This window comes from Rattus rattus, chromosome 8 (genome assembly GCF_011064425.1).
Source record: "Rattus rattus isolate New Zealand chromosome 8, Rrattus_CSIRO_v1, whole genome shotgun sequence".
Taxonomy (NCBI): domain Eukaryota; kingdom Metazoa; phylum Chordata; class Mammalia; order Rodentia; family Muridae; genus Rattus; species Rattus rattus.
In genome coordinates, this window is record NC_046161.1 from 103,166,900 (window position 1) to 103,189,481 (window position 22,582).

General features: G+C 44.6%; 1 long non-coding RNA gene across 1 annotated transcript; it reads left to right on the plus strand.

Annotated features, from left to right (window-relative positions):
* Positions 1-21,125: 21,125 nt before the first annotated feature.
* On the plus strand, positions 21,126-22,366 carry LOC116907737. Its single transcript, XR_004388840.1, has 2 exons — positions 21,126-21,917; positions 22,041-22,366. It is a non-coding gene; the product is annotated as an uncharacterized LOC116907737 (long non-coding RNA).
* The last annotated feature ends 216 nt before the right edge of the window (positions 22,367-22,582 follow it).

Below are 22,582 nucleotides of genomic sequence, written 5' to 3' on the forward strand. Positions count from 1 at the left end.
TCAGGAGACACCTCTCTAACAATCCTCTGCTGTACCGTACCCTGGGTTCACACTAATGCTCCTACCAGGCTACACATCTCCACCTCAGAGAAGGACAGGGTCCCTAGGACAGGCGGGTCATAGGCTTCCCAAGGTCAGTAGCCACGCCAAGGTCCTAGAAAAGAGTCTGAACCCTCATGGGAAATTAATGTCTCTAAAGACGAAGGTTTTGCATTTGTTGACATATTGGCCATTTGTATTAAAATTTTTACTGTTGTAGTCTAAGTTGGATTTCAAAGAAAAAAATTGACCTGAGCTTGTGTGTTGCGATTGGCGAATAGAACCGGAAACAGGAACTATCTGTCAGGTATATGTGGACTAACTCACACAAGAAATCCTTTGCTGGTGTGTGTGGACATCAGTCAGCTACTGGCATATACACAGGTTTTCCCTCAATAAGTAATAAGTCTCATCAATACTCATTGCGGCTGTGAATGATTCTCATCTTCAAAGACCAGCATGTACTCAGTGAGAAACACTCATTTCTCGCTTTCAGCCCAGATGAGCTCTGCTGTACAAACTCTGAGCAAAAAGAGGGGACTGTGAATAAGTCCCTGTGTATGTCACTGCGCCTCAGTTTGCTGTGTCCTGTTAACAAGTCATGAAGATTGGCGGCCATATAATTATACTTCAATTTACCTCCCACTCTTTTCTTTTCTCTCACTTTTCTTATTCTTTTTTTTTAAAGACAGTTTTACATACCCCACAACGGCCTTAAATCTGAGACTGAGGTTGATCTTGAATATCTGATCCTCCCACACCTACCCTCCCACATCTTGGGATTGCCATGCCATGTTTACAGGATGCTGGGATAGATCCCAGAGCTTCCTACAGGCCCTCTACCCAGTGAGCTACATTCCCAGTGGAGTATTTTTAAACGAAATAAATAGAAACCACAGATGGATGTAGAGTGTACTTGACTACAGAATGAATCAGAGCAGATTACCTGTGCTAGGGCTATCACTCATAAGGTTCTCATTCACGTGTGTGTGTGTGTGTGTGTGTGTGTGTGTGTGTGTGTGTATGCATGTTTGTATGTGAGTGTGTGTGCCTGTATGCATGTGTGCTGTGCGCATGTGTGTGCATGTGTGTGCATGTGTGAGTGTTTGTGCTCATATGTATGTGTGTCTGTGTGAGTGCATGTGTGCATATGTGTGTGCATGTATATGTGAGTGTGAGTGTGTATGAGTGTGTGAATGTGTATGAGTGTGTGTGCAGTGCAGTGAGTATGTGAGTGTGCACACATGCATATTTGTATGTGTGTGTGTACCTGTGTGTGTGAGAGTGAGTGTGTGCGAGTGTGTGAGTGTGTATGAGTGTGTGAGTATGTGAGTGTGAGTGTGTGTAAGTTTGAGGAATGTATGAGTGTGTGTGTGTGTGTATGAATGTGTGTGTATTGTGAGTGTATGAGTACAAGTGAGAGTAGGTGAGTGTGTGTGTGTGTGAGTGTGTGTGTGTGAGTGTGTGTGTGAGTGTGTGTGTGTGTGTGTGTGTGTGTGCACATGCACGTGCACACACATGCCGGAATTCCAAATGAAATAAGATATTTCTTAAAATGGATGTATCCAGTAAGAGTTTACGCTGCAGATCTCCTCTGTCTGTTTGAGATGAAGGAGAAGGAATGGGAGACACATAGGCACATTGTGTGTTGATTTCCAGAGTCATCAAGAGAAAATGAAAGCTATGCTGGGGTTCCCGCCATGAAATCCAAACACTATTGTGAGATTCAAAGGCCTTATCATTAAAATATGAGGACTGATGCCGCTGATGAAGACAGAGCATCTTAGTTAAAACAAACAGACGATTATCTTGGGCAACATCGTAAACAAGACCCTAATTCACGGAGCTGCTAATTTCTCTTCCCAGCTGCAGAAGACTGGCTGGGTATTTTCTCAGCACGTACACTGTGACCAACATCTGCAGAGTCCCGAAAGTCAGCACAGAGCGTGCAGCCACACACCTAGAGCCAGGGCCACAATTGGTTCCAAATCGACCTTGCCTTAGAGGCAGCCACCTTAAAGCATGTCCTGCTTCGTAGACAGATGTGCATTTACCTCTGTGGAAATCCTGGAATTGAACTCAACTAGGTCACTTCTATTCTTCACCAGACTCACTAACATCAGGAAAAGAAACTTGGGTCCATTTTTCCTACTTGAGAGGAAATGAGGCTGTAGATCTGTGGCAAAGCGAACCACAAAGCTGGCATTTAGAGAGTGGGAACCACAGCCCCCATAGCTATTCATATCTGATTCACCTCCAACAAAGAGGCACTTACACCTCCCATAAAAATAACAGCTATTGTGGCTTCATTTATATTTCATGGGCCGAGGGCCCAAAGAATCATTTTATATATAATGTTTTCGTGCTTGGTACAACTTACTTATACATAATAAAGAAGGGGAAATGGAAAAGGACGAAGAAAAGAATAGAGTAAAAATTATAACAACAAAAAGAGGAGGGGGGCACTGAATAGATGACTCAGTGGGTGAAGGTGCTTACTGCCAAGCCTGATGACCTGAGTTCTATCCCCAGGACCCCCCACGGGGGGAAGGACAGAACTAACTCCTGAAAAGTATCCTGTGCCCTCCACAAGTGCCTCATGGCACAAATAAATTGGTGAATGAATGAATGAATGAATGAATGAATGAATGTAATTTAAGACAAAGAAAGGATAGGAAGGAAAGAAATATATAGGGAGAGGACAGGGAAAGAAGGAGAAATAGAGGGAGGTGAGGAGAAGATGGGGGTACAGAAGGAAAAGAAAAGGACGTTATCTTTGAGATTAAAAGGGATGAGTCCTTGACCAAGGTCAAATGGAACTGGCATCATCCATCCAGGTCTTGAAACCCATGCACTGGCTATTGCTTTTCACTACCTCACCCTTCCATGTCTACACTTGGGTTTCATTTACCCAAAAACGAATGCAATAGCCACACACAGAGCCATCATTACTTACTGGAGAAAGATACCAAGTCATATTGAAATGCATCTTGTCATATTAACCACTGTCGTTTCTGCAACCTATAGCCAGAAACATGCAATTGCTTTCGATTCATGATGCTGTCTCTCGTACACCCCTTAAAACACACATCTGTGTCCCCTGTAACTGGGCTAACAATTAGAAACCTTTCAGTCACAAATGCCTGTCCCTACCAAGTGCCAGTGTAGCCTCTAACCCTGCCTCTAATCCCTGTGCTTAGGGAAGGATTTTCTAAGGTTGACTGCTGTCTTACCTTGACCATTGGGCTTGGAGATTTCTTTGAAGAGTTAGCCTATAAGGTGGAGCTGACCACAGTCTGTAGCCATCTCTGAGGACTGAGTTGACCAAAGCTATCTCTGAGTAACAGGCTTCCGTAGGGGCCTCACTGGAGCATAAGAGAAACCACTGGTTTGCTTTGAGCCTAAGGAAAAGTCTCCAATTCTAACATGTGGATGGCAGCTTCATTTTGACCCATCAGACATGTCAGAGAAAGAGAAAAGAGCTGGGCCGTCTTGTCCCGTCCCTCTAGATCCTGCCTGATTACCAGATGTGAATGGGAGACGCAGCCTCACCAGGTTGCCAGAAGGTCCCTTGCCCAGCGTCCTCTAGAAAGCACTCATTACTCCATCATGAAGCGTCTGCTGCAGATGGCAGAGAGCGCTCTGCTGGTTATACAAGATGAGAGCATCCCAGGACATCCACCAGGGAGCCTCTCCCTCCCCTTCCTGTGTTACCAGGTGTTTCCTTTGCCACAGCTGTAGCTGTGACCACATAGGTGGGTACACAAGCAGTCCCATCTGGCCCAACAGCTTACAGCGTGACAAGTTCAAACAGGAAGATCTAAAAACTCTCCCTGGTGCCTCAACGGATCAGTTCTGGACAAGGGCTTGCAGGTGCCACCGGATCTCATGGATCTTGTGTGAACTAGAAGGGTGTATGAACAAGGATAGAGGCTGACATCATAGAAGGAAAAAAAATGCAGAGAAAGCCAAACCTCAACTAGAGAAAGTGTAGCCATTGTGTTTCAGTCTCCAGTCTTGAGCTGGAACCCAGGACTCAGCAGGCAACCTCTGTGCCTCAGTTTCCACCTCTGCAAACAGAAGCCATGGGTCCCCGCCTCACCTAGTTATCACTGTACATGTCTTAGCCACTGTCTTTCCCAAAATAAATGCATGCATCTGCCTCCCTGCCCCCAGGAATTGTGTGTCCACATTCCATAATTACAGCTTTGATGACACTGGACTTGGAACCCTTGAGAAACCGTGATGGTCCAAGCATTTCTAGGGGCCCCAGTGGCTTCAGATACTGCAGTAATTTCAAAAGGGCGCTAGCTTCTTTGGAAGGTGTCTTTTAAACGCTGTTGAGACTGTAGGCATGATCTACCGTGCCAGGCCAGAAGCTGGTCTGTTTCTGAGAATTTTATATTACTTCTTTAATTTTTTTTTTCAGCCCGAGAAATTATGGCCGTCCATTGGTTATGCAAACTGCACTCTGTGAAGAAAGCCTAGGTTTTCGAGAACTGGTTCTCAACTTGGGATTCATGGACCACTAACACTAGCATCGCTCGGGATCTTGTTAGAAATGCAGATCTGAGTCCCACCCGACCTGCTGAGATGGAATGCTCTGTATTTTATAAAATCCTTCCTGTTGGCCAAAGCCGGGGCAGGTTTGAGAACAACTGCTCAGAGCAAGAACTCTCCTGGGTGTGATGGAAGACAAAGTGTTACAGTCTGAGGTTTCCCCTCGAGATGACTTGAGGAAGCACATGTGGTTCCGTTGTAGTAGGACTTGCTTAAGAAAGAGCATAGCTCGCAGATGCTCAAATATGAACCCTGGGTCATCGGTGAACATGAAAGACAGGGAATAGTGTTCAAGTTGATCCCTGGGGTGGAGATATAAAATCAAAAACTGCATGTATGCATATCCCTAGGCCGATTTTGGAAACTCCTTACCTTCTGTGTGTTTTCCCACTTCACTGGGGCTAAGGGTTTGGGGCCAGAGAAACACGAAAATTCTCTCCCGTTCCTGAATCTGTTCTTTAACCTTCTGCTTAATGCGATATTATTCATTAGCTGTGGAATAAGTAAATTCTAAAAGGAACAGAAAATCATCGAGCCTGGCTCACTCTACCACAGGCCCTATAGTAGCAGAGATCAGTATGTTCATAATTGAATGAGGCCTCAAATTTACACAGGTATGTAAATAAATCCTACTCCTTCATTTCTATGCAGTTTATATATTTACGTATGCACATGTTTCTATCAACATAGAAATGTATATGTTTAGCAGTTTGGACATATTTGTTAATTTTTCTCTTCTCTCAAGAGAGCTTCTTTTGAAATTAAACTGACCTGCTACTGAGTTGATACATACATAGTAGAGCTGGCTAATTCTTATGCTGAAGTAGACAAAAAAAGATGAAGCAATGTGTTTTCCGCCTATCTTCTAACCTGTATCGAGAGATAAATAAACCTCTTTACCCTTAGTAAATATTTCTACAGTTCTGTACGGCTCCGGCTTATCTAAGTGAGGAAAAAATAAATAAGATTATTTGAGTTGTTCCTTTGCTTTGGGTCATGAAGTAAGATTTAACATCTCATTAGCAAAAAATTAATCACTGCCTCTAAATTTCCCTGCTAGAATATCTTAGTAAAGCTCACTGCCTTTCACAAATGCTTGATGAACAGGCTCATTGCACCCATTTTACATGTCACTTTCATCTCGGGGTCACGCTGCACCTCCTTTTAGCCTTACCACTTCCTTTGCCTGAGAAACTGACTGCTGAGGGTTGGAGGGGGAGAGAGAGAGAAGCACCACGTTGATCCTGAACATCTGCAGAGCAACGGTCACCCTGTACCAAAGGCAGGCAGAGATCAGATGCCCAGCACAAACACACACGCATCCCAGGTGTTAGAGGGATTGGTTGGTAGAACCGTGCCAAGGGCCAACAGTAGTTACAGGGGACCAGGCTGGCTAATTCTCATTTATGTGTCCCGGAGGACAATGCTGGGAGAAGGTGGCAATCAGAAGAGGTAACTTCACCTTCACTGTCTATAAAATACATCCATACCTGCTGGCAGTGGGTTAAAAACAAGTTCTTCTACCTGTTAGTAACAGCTCTGCAGGGGATGGGAGGCAGGCCAGATGTGAACGGTTTGGCCCCTTTCTCCAACCGGAGGGAGGATTGCTAAGAATGTACGTCTGCAGACTTAAGCAACTTGCTTTTCGCCATAAAGGACGAAAAACTGGTACCTTGCAGCAGGGGCTTGAAAGTCTTAAGCTTCAGAACCCTTTAGGGAGAAAAAAAAACTGAAAAGGTTGTCTTTCAGTTTTACTCATTATTTAATGCACATCTACAAGATATTTATTTTCAATACTTGCTAGTTTTCCCCTAAAAGTTAATATTTTTCTATAAATTTGTGGGCATTTGTTTGCTCTTAAGTACAAACTGCCGGGCCACTAAACCAGCAGCCTGAGTCAAGTTGATCTGTAGGGTAAATTGAAATGTAGAGCCTTTTCCCTGACCTTCGTCACTATCTTTTGTAATTATATAATATACATTGCTAGCCCTCTCTGAAAGAAAGGCTCTGGCCACTCCCTAAGTTCCTTTTATTGCCTTTTTCTTTTTTAAAGTTACCCACGGACAGGTAAGTGTGTAGCATTCTCAAACTAAAATGTTATAAAATTTAAAACAATAAACCAACACCCCATCATCCTTCTGGGTTCTCCCATCTTTAAGGGTTTTTTTTCCTCCTCTTTTGTGTGGTGCTCGATGGAATCAAATGTGGCCTTGGACAGGCTCTGCAAGGGCAGCTACATAGTGGCTTCTTTTCACAGTTAGTTGGTGAATAAGAAAAAAAAAAGCAAAAATGGGTGGAGGTTATGTTTCTAATTACATGCAAGCTTTTATATGCAAGACTCATTAAGGACACCCCAAGCTCCCCATGGCCAACTTGGGCAGGTGAGAAAGAGCAGAAGCCCAGACTACCTGTCCATAACCTCAGGGGAACCATGGCAGCAGGGCTGGTAAAACTAGGAGCAGTGGGACAAGACAGTACACCCGCCCACGGCAGCAACCGCACCCACCAGAAAAGACCACACATCTCTACCTGCTTCCTATGCCTTCCCCCCTCCCCCCAGAATTCCATTACATAACCTTCCTTGACTCTGGGATTTTCAACCTCTCCTTTCCAGACTATACCACTTATAAGTGTTTGTAGGTTTTGAAAAATTAACAATTATATAATACAGTATAGTTCCTATCACAAAGAGAAATCATTGAAAGAATGAAACAGTCTTTTATTTCCCTGGGGGGGGGAATATGTCACACCAGAGAGATGAGCACTGTATGATCTCAACTAGACACACACACACACACACACACACACACACACACACACAAAGAGAGAGAAGAGAGAGACAGAGAGAGAGAGAAATAAAGTGATAGAAAGACAGAAGAAAAGAAAAGAACAAAGAAAGCAGAACAAAACACAGAGAGAGAGACAGAGAGACAGAGAGACAGAGAGAGAGAGAGAGAGAGAGAAAGACAGAGAGAGAGAGAGAAAGAGAGAGAGAGAGAGAGAGAGAGAGAGAGAGAGAGAGAGAGAGAGAGAGAGAGAGAGAGAGAGAGAGAGAGAATTTTGTCCATGTGGCCTTAGTAAGCAAGGCAAACAGCCTACAGAGGTTTTCGTTCTCCATGTTAGTAAGAAAAAAAAAATTTTTTTTTTGGTCTGAGGAACAAGGTAATTCAGAAGATAAAAGGCAAGCCATTCCCATGGAGCAGAACAAGCACTACTAATGAACAAGTCGATGCAGAAGTAAGTGTGGTTGCCACTACAAATGACCACAGGTAGCTCCCCTAATCACTTCAGAAAAAAAAAAAACATATATAAGTTCTTCTTTTCCTTTCCCTTTTCCTTCTTCCCCAGTATTCTTCCATAAATCTCATGGGCTTTCTGTTGATTCCATAGCCTAGATATAATTTTATATATACACATTAAAATACATCACCAGACACAGATCTGCATGTCCAGGGCTGTCTCTCCAAGCTGCCCACACCCTGGCAAAGCCAGCGAGCCAGTTGCTGCTAGCTTAGACTCAAAGCTCTAATCAATCACCAGCGAAACAAGCAATCACTTCTCATCATAAAACATCAGACCATCTTCTTGCCCAGCGAAGTTAACACAATGAGGCCATGTTTCCTGTGATTTTAGGAAAATGTAAATTACTTTAGAGCACCCTTGTCTGGCTAGATCCAATAGATGGGATTTGATTTTACAAATGACATGTGCTAGATAGATTCATGGGTCTTTCTTTGCTGTGGCATGGGTTACAAATCTACGGACTGTGTCTCATTTGAGATGATTTCTCGTTCTTTAGATAGTAATCCAAGTCACCCCTGAGAGGGTACTAGATTGTTATCATAGGATGAGTCTGGGAGGAGGCTTGGGTAACTTCCTTTGTAAATTAGCAAAAAGACATGGTCTCACCTCGGACTAGTCAGGTTAGCAGGTAATGAAAGGCTGTGTGGAATTCTGTGTGGGTTGGGAATTCTGAATCATCCTCACCCAGATCTCTTTTCTTAGGCGTCTCGGCTAACATGTGCGGTATGGCTCTGCTAGGCATGATGAAAGCACCCAGGCAAGGCTTGAAAATATGAGGATAAGGGGGAAAAAATTCAACCCATTGCCGGGAAGAACATTTGTCAGTTAGTTCTCACTTCGGTCCTACTTTAGAAACAAAGAAGCCAGTGCAGAATACTTAAGGCATAAACCCGTGCCTTGCAGAGTGGAGTCTGGGTCTGGTTCTTGGAACTTCACCTCCCATTTCTTTGCTGAATAATCTTGCTAAGAGCACCGCTCTACGCTATCACTCTATTTCACAGCCCCATGCTTGCTCTCAAGCCTGAAGGGAAAACCTATAATAAAAATTCATGAACAATACAGTATGAAAACAGACCCACGATTATTACAACAAGTGTGTCATTGAATCATGGAAATTATAAACTAAAAGAGACCTTAGAAATCGTGGACTGCTTTAGAGGTACCCCTCCTTAAATAGTTTTCTACCCCCTCTCCCAGTGTAATATTGTGGGCTAAGGTACTTGGACATGAACCAAGCTGGGACAATGAACCCAGATTCCCGTTCTAGTGAGGACATCCTGAGGCTCGCAGTGGCGTGCTTTGTTTCAGCATCCACGGTCATTACCTTTCATTGATCCAATGAACCTGGAGTCAATAAAGCTTCACCTTAAAGTCCTACTCAGATAATCATTTCGCAAGGTGCACCTTTGCCTGCAAGTTTTCCATCAATGGAGAAGACTGCATTTAAATAAAAGAAAGGGGGTCTGGGGGGTAGCTGGGTAAATGGATCGGCTGGTAACTTGCTGAATAGGCATGAGAACCTTCACGAGATACGGTGAGATAAGTCCGAGGTCCTCGGATGCCAGTAAAAAGCTGCGCGCGCACGCGCTGACATGGGCCTGTAACCACATTTTCTCCGGGATTAGACGGACTGGGAGGTTTCCGCAGCTGGATGACCTGCCAGCCAGTCTTGTTGAATCTGGGAGGGACAGGCTCAGTGAGGGGGTGAGCGGGAGAGACTGGGAGGGGAGGGAGAGGAGGAGGAAGACGGAGGAGGGGGGAGAGGGAGAGACAGGACCCTGCCCCTCAAAAATAAGACATCCTAACGTCAGCCTCTGCTTCACCATGTATCAGCACACACATGTGGGAATACATTACACACAAACACAAAAGAAGGGATGTCCAACATACACGTTATATTACAAAATACCACGCAATTATCTGATGCAACTGTTGGCTTGGCAGGTAACCTGCAGATTAAACCACTCCCTGGGAACTAAGGGCTCCCTATAGAACCGTATCTAATTCCACTTCCCGTTAACCACAGACAGCGAGCTCTTATCTATTAAGAACAGTCAGACAATTTTTATGGGTCCATTTTTCCCATGTCTCTTTTAGAACAACATACAGTATAATTATGTGTGTGTGTGTGTGTGTGTGTGTGTGTGTGTGTGTATGTGTGTGTATGTGTGTGTATGTGTGTGTATATGAGTGTGTGTATGTGTGTATATGAGTGTGTGTGTGTTTACGAGTGTGTGTATGTGTGTGTATTATATGAAAATCTATGCAATCATTTATATCTAGCATCTATGTATCTGTGTAACTATCTCTCACAGATGTATCTATCTGTCACCTATATATTTATCTATCTCAAAATCACCCTTACAGCTGAGAGTAAATCAGTCATCAGTGGCCTAGAGAGAATTACATCCCTTGGCATTTGATCCAGGTTAACTGGCATCTTCCGAAGGGACAGGGAGATATCAACTTTTCTCTAGTTTAGGGAAAGTGGGTTTGCCCGAGGAAGCTCTGGCGGGCTAGAGCTCTCTGCACTCTCCCTCGGAGTCTGCCTTCCTACCTGGTTACCCAGTTGCTTAGTCCTTGGATTGACCCTTCCCAGCCAAGTCAGACCTAATCCCTTCATGAGCCCAGATCCCAGAAAGGTCAGATGTCCCCAGCACCTCGACGTATGCTGGCTTTTGCCTCATCGCCTCCCAACACTTTGCTGACGGAGTATGAGCTATAACTTCCTCCCATGCAGGTAATCATTAGGTTGATGAAGGCTGGCAAGGAAGGGGCTTTGATTGCCTCAGAATTCCCACCTGCTTCCTGAAATAGGAAAAGGAACTTGTTTGAAGCAAAAGGGAAGTCTAGAATGCGGTTACGGTGTTATATTTCAGGGCATCTCTTTGCTTTAGTTTTTGTTTTTCAGAAAGGCAGCTGTCACATGTGTGTGAGCTGAAATCCCACGAAGGAAACAGAAATAAAACTTAACGTAGGACTGAGTAGAAACTCTGCACATGAGCTCCAATCAATAATAACAAATAATACTATTAATAATGTTAACTTAGTAAACTTTGCTTAAATAACTACCACAATCACTATACTAGTCTGAAACCGCTGAAGAAATATGTAAGGGAGTGAACTTTTCGAGTGTGTTGTGTTGATTTTAACACACAACACACACACACACACACACACACACACACATTTTTGTACGCATCTACGTAAACATGTAATTCTTTTATTTGTTTCCCAGCAAATCTTGTAAAAGGTAAGGTTTGTGAGCAGGCTACCAGGCCTCTGAGAACTTTCATTGGCTAAAACTGATGGTGTTATTTCCCCAGAAAAAGAAAAAAAGAAGTAAGATATTCAAATTACAATAGAAAACTCAATGCCATTATCGGATGCATTTACCACTCAGTGCGGCCCACATTCTTCTATACTGAGGACCTCTTGTGGTTCTCTGTTTCCTGCTAGGGGAAGTAAGTGGGAACCCTCACCATGACAGCAGTGCCCTTCCTCCTCAGGCTGTACTCAGCCACGGCGCTGACTCACCGAACAAAATTATCAGCAGACACTTCAGGATCAGGGGCCAGCTCTGCCGCTCCGCCCGAATGAGTGTGAGAGACAGGAAGCTGGAGTCTGGGAGAAAAACAGGAGCTTCTTGGAAACCCCCAAACTCTACGCTCTTTGTCCTAGGTTAGAAAACTGTTTTATTTATCTATTTATTTTTTTTTATCTCCTGTGCCATCTGAACTCTTGTTGAGTGGCTCCCCCTACCTGGCTCCTGCAAAGTTATTCCTTCTTGGAGCTATTCTCCCTGTAACCTGTTCAAAGATTTGAAAATTGTGCTGTCTGTCTTAGATGGTAGAAATAGACAAGGACAATGTCCCGAACCAATAACAGGTTTGGAGACATTCCTTCCCTTAGGAACCGATAGAGGATGGGGCCTTAGGGAGTACTGGGCTTCCTTTCCAATCAGCACCCCTGAAATTCAGCCACCACCTTGGCCTCTGGTGAATCCTAAACGGACAGGAAGAATTAAGCTGCTCATTGATTTTGAGCACCAAAACTGTCATTTATATTTGGCAGTCGGGCACAGTGGCCTGTTTACAATGTCAGCATCTGGAAGTCATGAGGATTGTGAATTCTAGGCTGGCCTGCGACACATACCAAGACCCAGTCTGAAAAATCAAAAATTTAAAGAAAAAAGAAAAAAAGGAAAAAAAGCCAGTATTTGTTCTTAATGGAAACCACTGGACCCTAGTCTTCTTTTAAAGCTTTTGTTGTTGTTGTTGCTGCTGTTGTTGTCTTTTGGTTTGGTTTTGCTGCTGTTGCTGTTGGTTTTTGTTTGCTTTTTTCCCAAAGGGAAGTGTGTTGTTAGATTGAGAGCTCTGGTTGCTGTCCTGAAGGACCTGGGTCCGTCCGATTCCGATTCCCAGTACCCACGTGGAAGCTCACAGATCCAGGGGATGTGACAGACCGTCTTCTGATCTCTGCAGGTACCAGGCATGCATGCCCTACAGAGACATACTTACAGGCGAGGCAATTATACCCATTAAAAATAACGTAAAATAAAATGACTAAGAGAACTGTGTTTTATTTACGTAACGAATTTAAGAGAGTGTCACCCTTCTGTGGGAAAGGATAAAGTCATTTTAGAGGATGACGATTCCTGTCCGGGATTGTTAATGCTGGAAGGTCAATCCCACCTTCTAAGTGGAGATTGGAGGCAGTAAGTAGTTAACTAGATTACCAGTGACATAATTAGCAGATTGTTAAGATCAGGGTGCTACTGCATAGGTTTCCTGAGGTGGGATCCCACTGTGAGTTACTTACTGTGGGGAAGAAGCCAGACGTTAAGACCAAATACCAACTTGGGTGAGCGAGCAGCTCTGTACTTCTGGAGGTCAGAAGGTGGAGAACTGAGGTTTGCTGGTTTTATTTCACAGAACTTCTGATCACAATGCAAATTCTGTTCCCAGAATCCGAGAGAGGTGACAGACACTTCCTGGGGAGAGCATTCCTTCACCTCTCCTAACTTGTTTCTTGCTCTTGTCACATGAGGTCCTAGCCTCCCTGGGTACACATCCTCTCCACTGGTTCTAACCCTAGTTTCCATCCTGAGCTCTGCTTAAAGTCAAAATATTTTTGCTTCTAACTTCCTGCCTCACATTTGACCACACAGATATAAAAATCACTTGTAGGAGGGTAATTACACCAATGCTGTGGAAGATGTATAATTTGTTTAGAAATGCTTAAATTCATCTTCTTAGTGTGTTGCGTGCGTGTACTTAGTGTAGTACTCCCAAGCTACTGTGTGTGAGTGGCCTTCAGAAGCTACCTTGCAGGAGTCAGTTCTCTCCTTCCTCCCTTGTGAGGGGCCCAGGGATTGAACTCGCATTGTCAGTCTCTGAGGCAGAGACCCTCACTGGCTGACCCATCTCACTAAGCCTAGAAGTGTTGTGACTCTCGAACTGGCACATCATTTCTGCTCTCTGGCCTCCTGATGCGGAAGGGAGTTCCTAACGGGGACGTTATTTTTAGATCTAGGAGACAGCAACAGCCGTGAGTCTAAACATGCAGTTCCTTACGATACATATGACATTCTGGGGCAAGCAACGATTTTTTACAGCACGCTTCTGAGGCTCGGTCAATACTGCATTGCTGGATGTTTCCAGAACATTCTTAATGATTATATGAAAGCCAGGATTGGGAAATTAGATCAACTCTTTGCTGTGGAGATCCTGTCTTCCAGAAAATTCTGCTGACTGAGAGACAGCCAAATACATTTATAATAAATAAAAAACTAACACGTGAAGCAACACAATGTGAGGAGGGTGTTGGCTCAGACATCCCCCCGCGGAATCCTCACGATTCATTGGGGGGGGGGATTCAACGCCAATTTTGACTTTGTACCTCGCTAGTTTAAGGAGTCGTGATCTAATGATACACCGCATAGACATGTTTTCAAGTAAATAAATAAACAAACCAATGTGCACCATTTCCCGACTACAGAAATCACTTAACATTCAGCTCGCTACTTGTTTTAGAGAGGCAATGTGTTGCTGACGTAGGTGCTGTGGAGGTTTTAAATCGGCTGCGTACTTGGACCTGCTCATACTTGTTTTCTTCTCGGCTGATGACGTCATCACGTCACCGCAGCAAGACTGGAATTCCTACTGAAATTACTCTTCTCCAGCCAGGAACGCCATTCGCTGTGTTTTCCCACAAATAAATGCTAGAGTATCCTGTGAGAATTTTGTCTGTGCTTTTAGAGACATAGGAATCCTTTGGCTGTCTTTATTATTTTCCAGTTAAGCTCATTACAGGCAAATAAAAAAATTAAAGGATCAAGACTAACCTTTGAGTGCCAATGAGTTAACCCGTCCCTTCTTTAAATTCAGTGGTCCTTATCTAGATTTTTCTAGAGTTTTCTAAGTCATTGTAAACATCGAGGAAATCTTCTGAAGGTACCTTCAGGTGCTGGGTGTGTGGATGATTTCTGGACCACCTAATCTACTAGTGAAAAGATAATTTATTTATAGCGAGAGAAAGAAAACCTTTTAGAGATTAATGTTCCATGCTGTACTTTAAAGACATGGAGCTATTTTAGCTTGCATAGGTTAATTCCTATCACGGTGTTTTAAATTACTATTACATTTATTTATCTTTTTGTTTGCGAGTGTTCGCCTGTATGTATGCCTGTGCACCACCAAGCCATGCGTGTCATTGGATGGTTGTGAGCCACCAGGTGGTTACTGGGAACAGATCTCAGATCCTCTGCAAGAACAGCCAGTGCTCTTAGTCAGTGAGCCATCTCTCCAGCCCCTCCCTTATGGTGATTCCGAATGCCAACTAAGTCAAAATGCCAGGATGAATGAATTCATTTTCCTTTTCATTGAAACACCTTATATGCTGGGGTATGCTAACGTGAGGGTTGTTATCTAGGCAACATGAAGGAACTTTGCTAAGTAACAGAAATCCACCTTACTCATTAGCTCTATGATTTCTGCATCTATCGCCTGCATTTAGTGTATAATAACAAGCAGCCCGTGACCTGGAGGAAAAGAATGCAGATTAACAGGAACTCTAGCACTAACTCAGATGATGGGCACTGAGGAATTAATCTATCTGGACTCAGTGACTTAGTCTCTAGGAAACAGCTATAAAGAGGTGGCTTGCTGCTTCCATAGATTATGTGTTTCTGTATCAAACTATAGCCCACGACATGTCAAGTAAACCTCTACAAAATCTGCCAAAATATTTGAAAGGTAAAATGATGTCACTGTTGTCTTCTTAAAAGTCTTGACTCCTCTTAAAAGAAGAGCTGAGTTTTGCATGTCGTTACCATTACCTTCCGACTATGGTCACGCAAGGGATTATTGACTTTAACATTAGCACAACTGTGATAATTTGCATATCACCCCCAATTATTTTTAATTTAAAAACTGCGTGTATCATCTTGAAGTAGTAGGGAAATTGAGAATGTGCTAGAAGACCTGTTTATAAAGTACACATTTGGGTTTCACCTTACCTGGGGAAAAAGCGAATGATTATCTGTTGTTAAGTAAAAGGAGTGATGGTAACGTTTTAAAATGTGATATGACTTATGACTGGAGCACAACTATGGATATATGCCTTAGATGAGACTCTCCTAAGAGCAAGTGATCCGCCTTTCAATTAGTTGCAAAGGCCATTTGATCCCTCATTTTGATTATACAGAACACCCTATCATATTGTCATATACATTAAGTTGTGGTTATTAAACACTGCCAGGAGAGATTTTCATATGAAAAGTTCATAGATGGAATTTAAAGCATCAACCTATTTCGACCACTGGTAGTGGTTAACATGTCCCATTCCCCACCCCACCCCACCCCGGGCAGGGCTGAGATCTATGTTAGCAGTTAGAGAAGGAGGGGGGGGGGGGGGGGAGGGGAGGGAGGGGGGGGGGAGGGAGGGGGGAGGAGGGAGGAGGGGGGAGGAGGAGGAGGAGGGGAGGAGGAGGAGGAGAAGAAGAAGAAGAAGAAGAAGAAGAAGAAGAAGAAGAAGAAGAAGAAGAAGAAGAAGAAGAAGAAGAAGAAGAAGAAGAAGAAGAAGAAGAAGAAGAAGAAGAAGAAGAAGAAGAGGTGTAGCACGAAGCTAAGGGCTCGGTCTGAATGCAGAAAGCCAATAAATACCATATAGTCAAGCCAACACCTTTTTTGTCCCCCACTAACTTTTCAATTGTTCAGTGCAATTATTTCAACTCACATTTTGCCTTGATTCCATTCTCTTTTCCTATCACGCAGACACACCCCAGCAAGGACACACTCAAGATGCTAGGAAGGCATTTGATGTACTAAGAAAATCTCTCTAGACCTAAGGGGATTGGGAGACCATAGCATAACAATCTTGTCAACATCAGAAACTGTTGCATGAGCTTGACACTTAGGGAATTTACTCTTTATCAAGCTCAGTAAGTACGTGGTGATTTACATAATATCTCTCAGCTCATATTGGATCTTCACAGACATGCGGTGTCTGTGATAAAAATATACATAATCAAAACTTCAATATCTGTGGTCAACGGTAATCCAACATGATCTAAATTAATCTAAGACCAAACCAAGCACTGAAAAAACATTGATTTTTTTTCAAGAACTTACCATAAAAATATCTTAAAAGAAACCCAAGAACTTAGAAGCAAAATTACAAATAAGTTCAGTCAAACACTATCTAGATTGTGTTGCCTCTATTTTTTCATTCCACAATCATAGCATAGGCATACGATAGTGTTTAAGATGTGTTTTCATGTTCAATATGAAGTGGTGGCGTGAACAGTATTAAAAAGCAAAAACCACAGACTTATGGAACCTCTGGGTTAAGGATTCATTTCTTAAGATACAAAGATCCTTTGTCTGAAGGGAAGAGGTGATACTTTACAGGTACCACATAATTTAAGGTATCCTGGAGACCTCCCTGGTAACCTGATGCCTTGTTATGGAAGCCAAGTCCCTTCTGTGACCAGGAGAGCCACAGCTTCCTAAACGCAGGACCCAGGTAAAACGATGATGCCGGTACTTACCCCTGAAGAAATAGCTTTCCATGTCAGCCACAGTCTTAGGTGCCCCACTCGTGCCTAATCTTGTCAGAGGCCAGATTCAGATTACACTGACTGGCCAACAAATAGAGAAATTTCAGTGTCCAGCCCCTGTGGGCTTCAAACTCTCTATTCATCCTAAAGGAATTCTCCATCATCTGCATGCCTGGCTACTGACTATTTTCTATCTTCAGAAGCTGACTCATTCCAAGGTCTGCTGTGTGGCTTATCATTATCTTGTCCAAAGACAAAAATGCACTTTGAATTCAGATGCGAATGCCCTCAGACTAGAGAATCTGGAGAGAGGCACTGGGACTCTGCTGCAAAGGGCAGAGCCATGAGGGAAACATTAACGGCCAATGTGGTTGGCTTCCCCCTCTAGAAATACCACGTTGATAAGACAAACGAACAAAATACAACAACAACAAAAAAATGATTTTTTTTTGCAGTATCTCTATGCAGATACTGTGCTCAAGGTGTTTACTTCATTTTAAACCCGGACACTTCCATATTGACATCTTGAGTTCTCATAGAGGCATGGATACAAAATGATATGGTGTAGCCCCCCATTTCATAGAAGCTGTCCATATTCTTATGCCTATTAATTTTGTAACTACTTAAGTGTTTGGTCTAATGAGCTCCACCGTGGGGGAGGGGGGGAGTGGCCTGATGACCGCATGCTCTTAATACGAAAATGAGCAAGATACCTTTCTGATCGTACATCCCCCCTTGTACCTAAGATGGGTGGGTGGTCTGTGGAGGTGTCAAACAATGCAGACAGATAGCTTCTTGTATCTTACATGCTACTATGTGAAGAGATTTGGCCCCGAGGATGACATTCTAAAGGTAATCAATGCTACCTCAGATATGCAGCCTTTAGAAAGATAAGTGAGGAAATTTTCCCCAAAGTTAAAGGGAGAAAATAATACAACTATCCCACCGAGTCCACCTAATCCCCACTCCCCATTCCCTCAGTTGTCACAGCTCTGGAACAAAGTTTCAAGTTCATGACAGAAATATTAACCCAAAATTCCCCCATGGCAGAAATATCAGATTACCACCACATCTTAAGGTGGTGGTAATTCTTTGGACTCTCAGGACATTTCCGAAGGTCCAACCTATGTGCCACAGCAGAACAATGATTCAGGAATTTGAAATTATTTCTGCGTTCATTACCCAACCTTCTCACAGCCTGTATTAAAAATAGTAGACACACAGGAAGTCCCCGGTTAAGCATCTCCTCCAAGTTTTAAGCAACTCAAATGATTGAGTCTTCTTTCCAAGAACCGGCAAAGATGTTAAAGGAACATCTAACCAGCTGTTCTGAGAGAATTCTCTCATCCGGACCAATCGATTCTCATTGATAAGACATAAGGGCTACCTCTGCAGCCTGTTTTACCTCTCCATTCCCCTCTGCTCTGCAGTCCCCACAGCAGCACAGGGCTCTGTCTTTCCTTGGGCTCCTTTCATTGCAGAGTGAGTTGCCCACTCCTTCACGAAGCAGCACTAAAAACAGACTGCAAAGAGCTCCCCGGTGCAGCCTGCTCTCACAGGGCGATTGCCACAGTTCTCCAGATAACCACACGCTCAACTGGGATCTATGACAAGCAGTCACTGGGAGATTGGCAATATGCAAATCTAATAACTCTCTCTCTCTCTCTCACTTACTTGTCTGGGTCTGAACTGAATTATCAGCAAAAAGAAATCACCATGTAGTGAATGAAATTAAGTCACGGAGAAACCTAATGGGGTTCCCTGGAGCTGTTTAAGTTTCTTTAAATATGCCTCACCCAAGGCACTGTTAAATAAGCATTCGGCAAGAGGAAGAGTCACTTTATCATCCCGATGACAGAAACCATACCCAAAGCAGAAAAACTAAGACATGTATGTAGCACAATGGTCTACAGCAATGCCTTTAAAATTACACTGAAGCCAAAACGCATTAGCACAGCCAAGCACAGCCAGAGATGATCTTTTCCCAATCTTTTGGAAGGAAAACATGTATCGCTTCTAAAAGGCATCTAAATTTATTCTCTAGAAATATAAAAATAGCCTGTCAGTCAAAGCGATTAAAAAGCAAAAGAAGACGAGGACAAAGGACATCGAGAAGCGGACATAAGCAGTTACATACCTTGAAGAGCTACATAACCCTGAAGACAGGGTCTCTCACGTTAGGATCACTCTGCTATTTGAAGGAAGCATAACCAGCTCCTGAGCCTTCCAAATGACTGTCTCTCACGAAAATGAAATTAGCTAAAATGCTATTCAGACATCAAGCCCTATGCTAACATAATCCCGAAGAAGAAAGGAGAGGGTCTACTCGTGCTGAGGAGCGTATCCAAGGCTTTCTGACTTTCACAGAATTAGAAAACAAGGAGTGCCTTCCTGTCTGCCCTGTCTACTTCGCTGCTTACTTGAAGCAGTAAACTGCAGAGTTGGTCTCCAGGGCAGACTGGGAAGGGGTGGGCACAGTTTAGATTCATTTTGCATTGGAGCAAATTTTGAAAAAAAAAATTTACAGATTCATTTCCATGTTAGAGGCTGTCATTCTTGCTCGAAGAAGCTGCGTCCTTTGAGAAGGCAGACAGGGAAATGGTCGTCTCCATCAGAGAGAACATTTCTAGCAGCCTCACCTTGCATCCTCCCATCCTCCCATGACATTACCTTCCTCTTTACTCTTTCATTTAAGCGTTCGCTCCGGTCTTACTCTGTGTCTGCAGAAGTGATCAAGCTTTGAACTTAACACAACCGTGACATCAATATCAGCCACATAATTTCTCTTCCGAAGAAACTTTTTAAAACACTTGCCGGATACAGATCCAATAATACTAGCACACTTATCACCCAAGACAGCTAACGTTACATCGGAGGCTGTAAGGAAAATGACTTCGAGATTTTAAAAAATAAAACAAAAAAATATTATCACCCCCCCCTTTCTCCGACCTCTTGGGACACAGGACGTCTGAGGTAACCGAAGAAAGTGATAAGTTTTCATTTTCTCGATGTTCTTTTTCAACTGAATCAAGAGAATTCCCAAACTTGGCCCCCGAAAACCCATATAAAATTAGTGGAAACTTCTGTTACAGAAAGCATAGCCCCTTTCAATTCCCATCCCAGATTTTAATTTCTGCCTGCTTTGGGGGGAAGGGGAGTCCACCCATGCCTTCGGCGAGACATAGAAACAAGATAAACAACACAGAAACGACAAACAGGTCAAAGGGAAAGCACAGATAAATGGTAGGAAGAAAAAAAAGGGGGGGTGGGCGCAGAAGCAGAAAGCACCAACAGCGAGACACAAAAGGCTTGCGATGCTCACGTCGGAAGACTTGGCTCTTTACCTGAAGGAACAGTGGAGTGACCCAGCGTCCGGGTGCCTTGACTGACTGGATTTCGTTTGGGGTTTTTGTGAATAATTATTGTTTCTCAGTGAATGCTTTGGTTGGGTCAGTTTGGTTTGTGGCTTGCCTTGGCTTGGTCGATTTATTTAACTGCTAGCAAAAGGAGCTCTCGGCTTGGAGGCAGGGGTCCCCACGCTGCGCTGCCCAGGCACAGCGCTGGTGGGGAACGCGTGGCTGCGACTGCCCGGACTGTCGCCGCTCCGGACGCTTGGAGGTCGTCGCTGCTAGAGAGCCTGTATGTCACTCCAGGCTGTTGAGCTCCTGTCTATTTGCCTGTCTGTCAGTCTGTCTGCTTCAGGAAAGGGGTGGGGGTGATGTCCAGGCTTTGCTCCGCTCCTCTCTCTCCGGAGTAGGCACCGTCTCCTGCAGCCAGTCCTTGCGCTGATCTGTCCGCCCCTCTGCGACCTGCGGTCCCGCCAGCAATGCGGGGAGCCCGCAGTGTCTCTGATACTTTGCTACTTTGCGCTCCGGCCACTTCCTTAGTTCGGGTGGGAGGAGGTGACTGCAGGGAGCGAGTGCGCGGGGCTGGTTGTCACTGTCCCTCCTTCTCCCTCTCCTTCTCTCTACCCACTGGGTTCTCTCTCTCTCTCTCTCTCTCTCTCTCTCTCTCTCTCTCTCTCTCTCTCTCTCTCTCTCTCTCTCTCTCTCTCTCTCTCTCTCTCTCTCTCTCGTTTCTCTATCTCGCTACCTCCCTCGCTTGCAGGATTTCGATCTCTCTGGCTGAGTGTGTCCACCTGCCGGTCACTCTCGCCGGAGTCAGCAGCCTCGCTGGGGCCCCCTGACTGCCCCGCCCGGCCAGGCTATGCCCTCCCACATGGCTGGCTAGGCTCCCAGGCAGCGCCCAGCTTCTCCCTGCCAGTTGAAGACGCGTCCGGCCCGGCGGGCACCAAGAGCACGGAAAGCATTGCACATGGCCCCCCAATAACTCCCACCCAAGACCCGTGCTCCCGACCCCTCCGCGGAGGGAGATGGCCCTGAGGGGACGCCTGGTGATGCCCGGTCGCTGCGCCACCACGCAAAGCCGAGGCTTGAGCGCAGCCGGCACCTGCTCTGTGCGCCGGGCGCTGCCATCCCCACTGCTCTCGCCACCCCTGGGCTGGAGACAAAGCGCATGAGCCACGCGCGTGGCAGCGCGAGCATCATTAATCAGAGAGGAAACTGGCGCGCTGCCCCGGCCCCGCCACCCTACCTCTCCCTCCCAGCCATCAGGAGCGCCCCGGAGCCCAGCCCTTGCCTACCTCGCTGGGGTACCACCTCCAGTCTTAGGGATCTTTGGCCAGAGCTTCTGGCGCTCTGGTACCCCGCTCTTACTCTCCGGGGCCAAGTGCAGAAAACAGCCCAGGGCAGCAACACCTCACCCCACCCAAGAAATAATTCTCAGCCCTGAGCTCTCAGATGCCCAGGCTTTAGAGCTGAGACAGACCACAAGTCCAGCTGCTCAGCGAGGCTGGTCGTCTGAATGCAAGACCGCCCAGATCACAGCCGCCTCCTGCCCCGCTGGGCGCTGATGCGCTGACTGAGAGAAACCGAGCACTGCAGAACCCAGAGGGGTAGGGCTGGGGCAGGGAGCAGAGTTGACACCTGAAGAAATAAAAGCCCTGATTTACCCATTTGTTTTGGAGACGCGTACTATTTTTAATATGTTCAATTCATTTTTTTTTTCATTATCTAAGGGCACACTACCAAGAGGAGGAAAAAGTACAGTGAAGAGTGAATAAATTTCCGGAATACCACCCACCCGCGAGCGACTACACATGCTACTTTCCTGACAGCATAGGTCACCAGCCAAGAAAGTCCATTCTAGCTTCCTACCCCCAGCTGAGAGCAAGGCATTGGATTCTGGGCTTCTTGGCTGGGTTGTTATTAATGGGTAGCAAAATTATAGTTGTGTACTTCTGTGTGCAACTGCCAAAGCTCGTTTTAACAATCTCCAATAGCCGAGCTTCTGAAGTGCAGACAGTGAGTTAACTGTGGATCTGCTGCAATGCACAATACATTGGAAAAAAACAAACAAACAAACAACCTTACCAGTGGTGATTAGAAACACCACGAGCAAACAAATGTATAACTACCATAAACTACGCCACAAAGTATCTTGTTTTATTTTTATTTTTTTACTTCTATTTAGGTACACCTACCTTTAATGGTAAATGTTTAAAAAAAAATGAAAACCAAACAAAACAGGCTCATAAGACACATGGCTTCCGTGGTATTC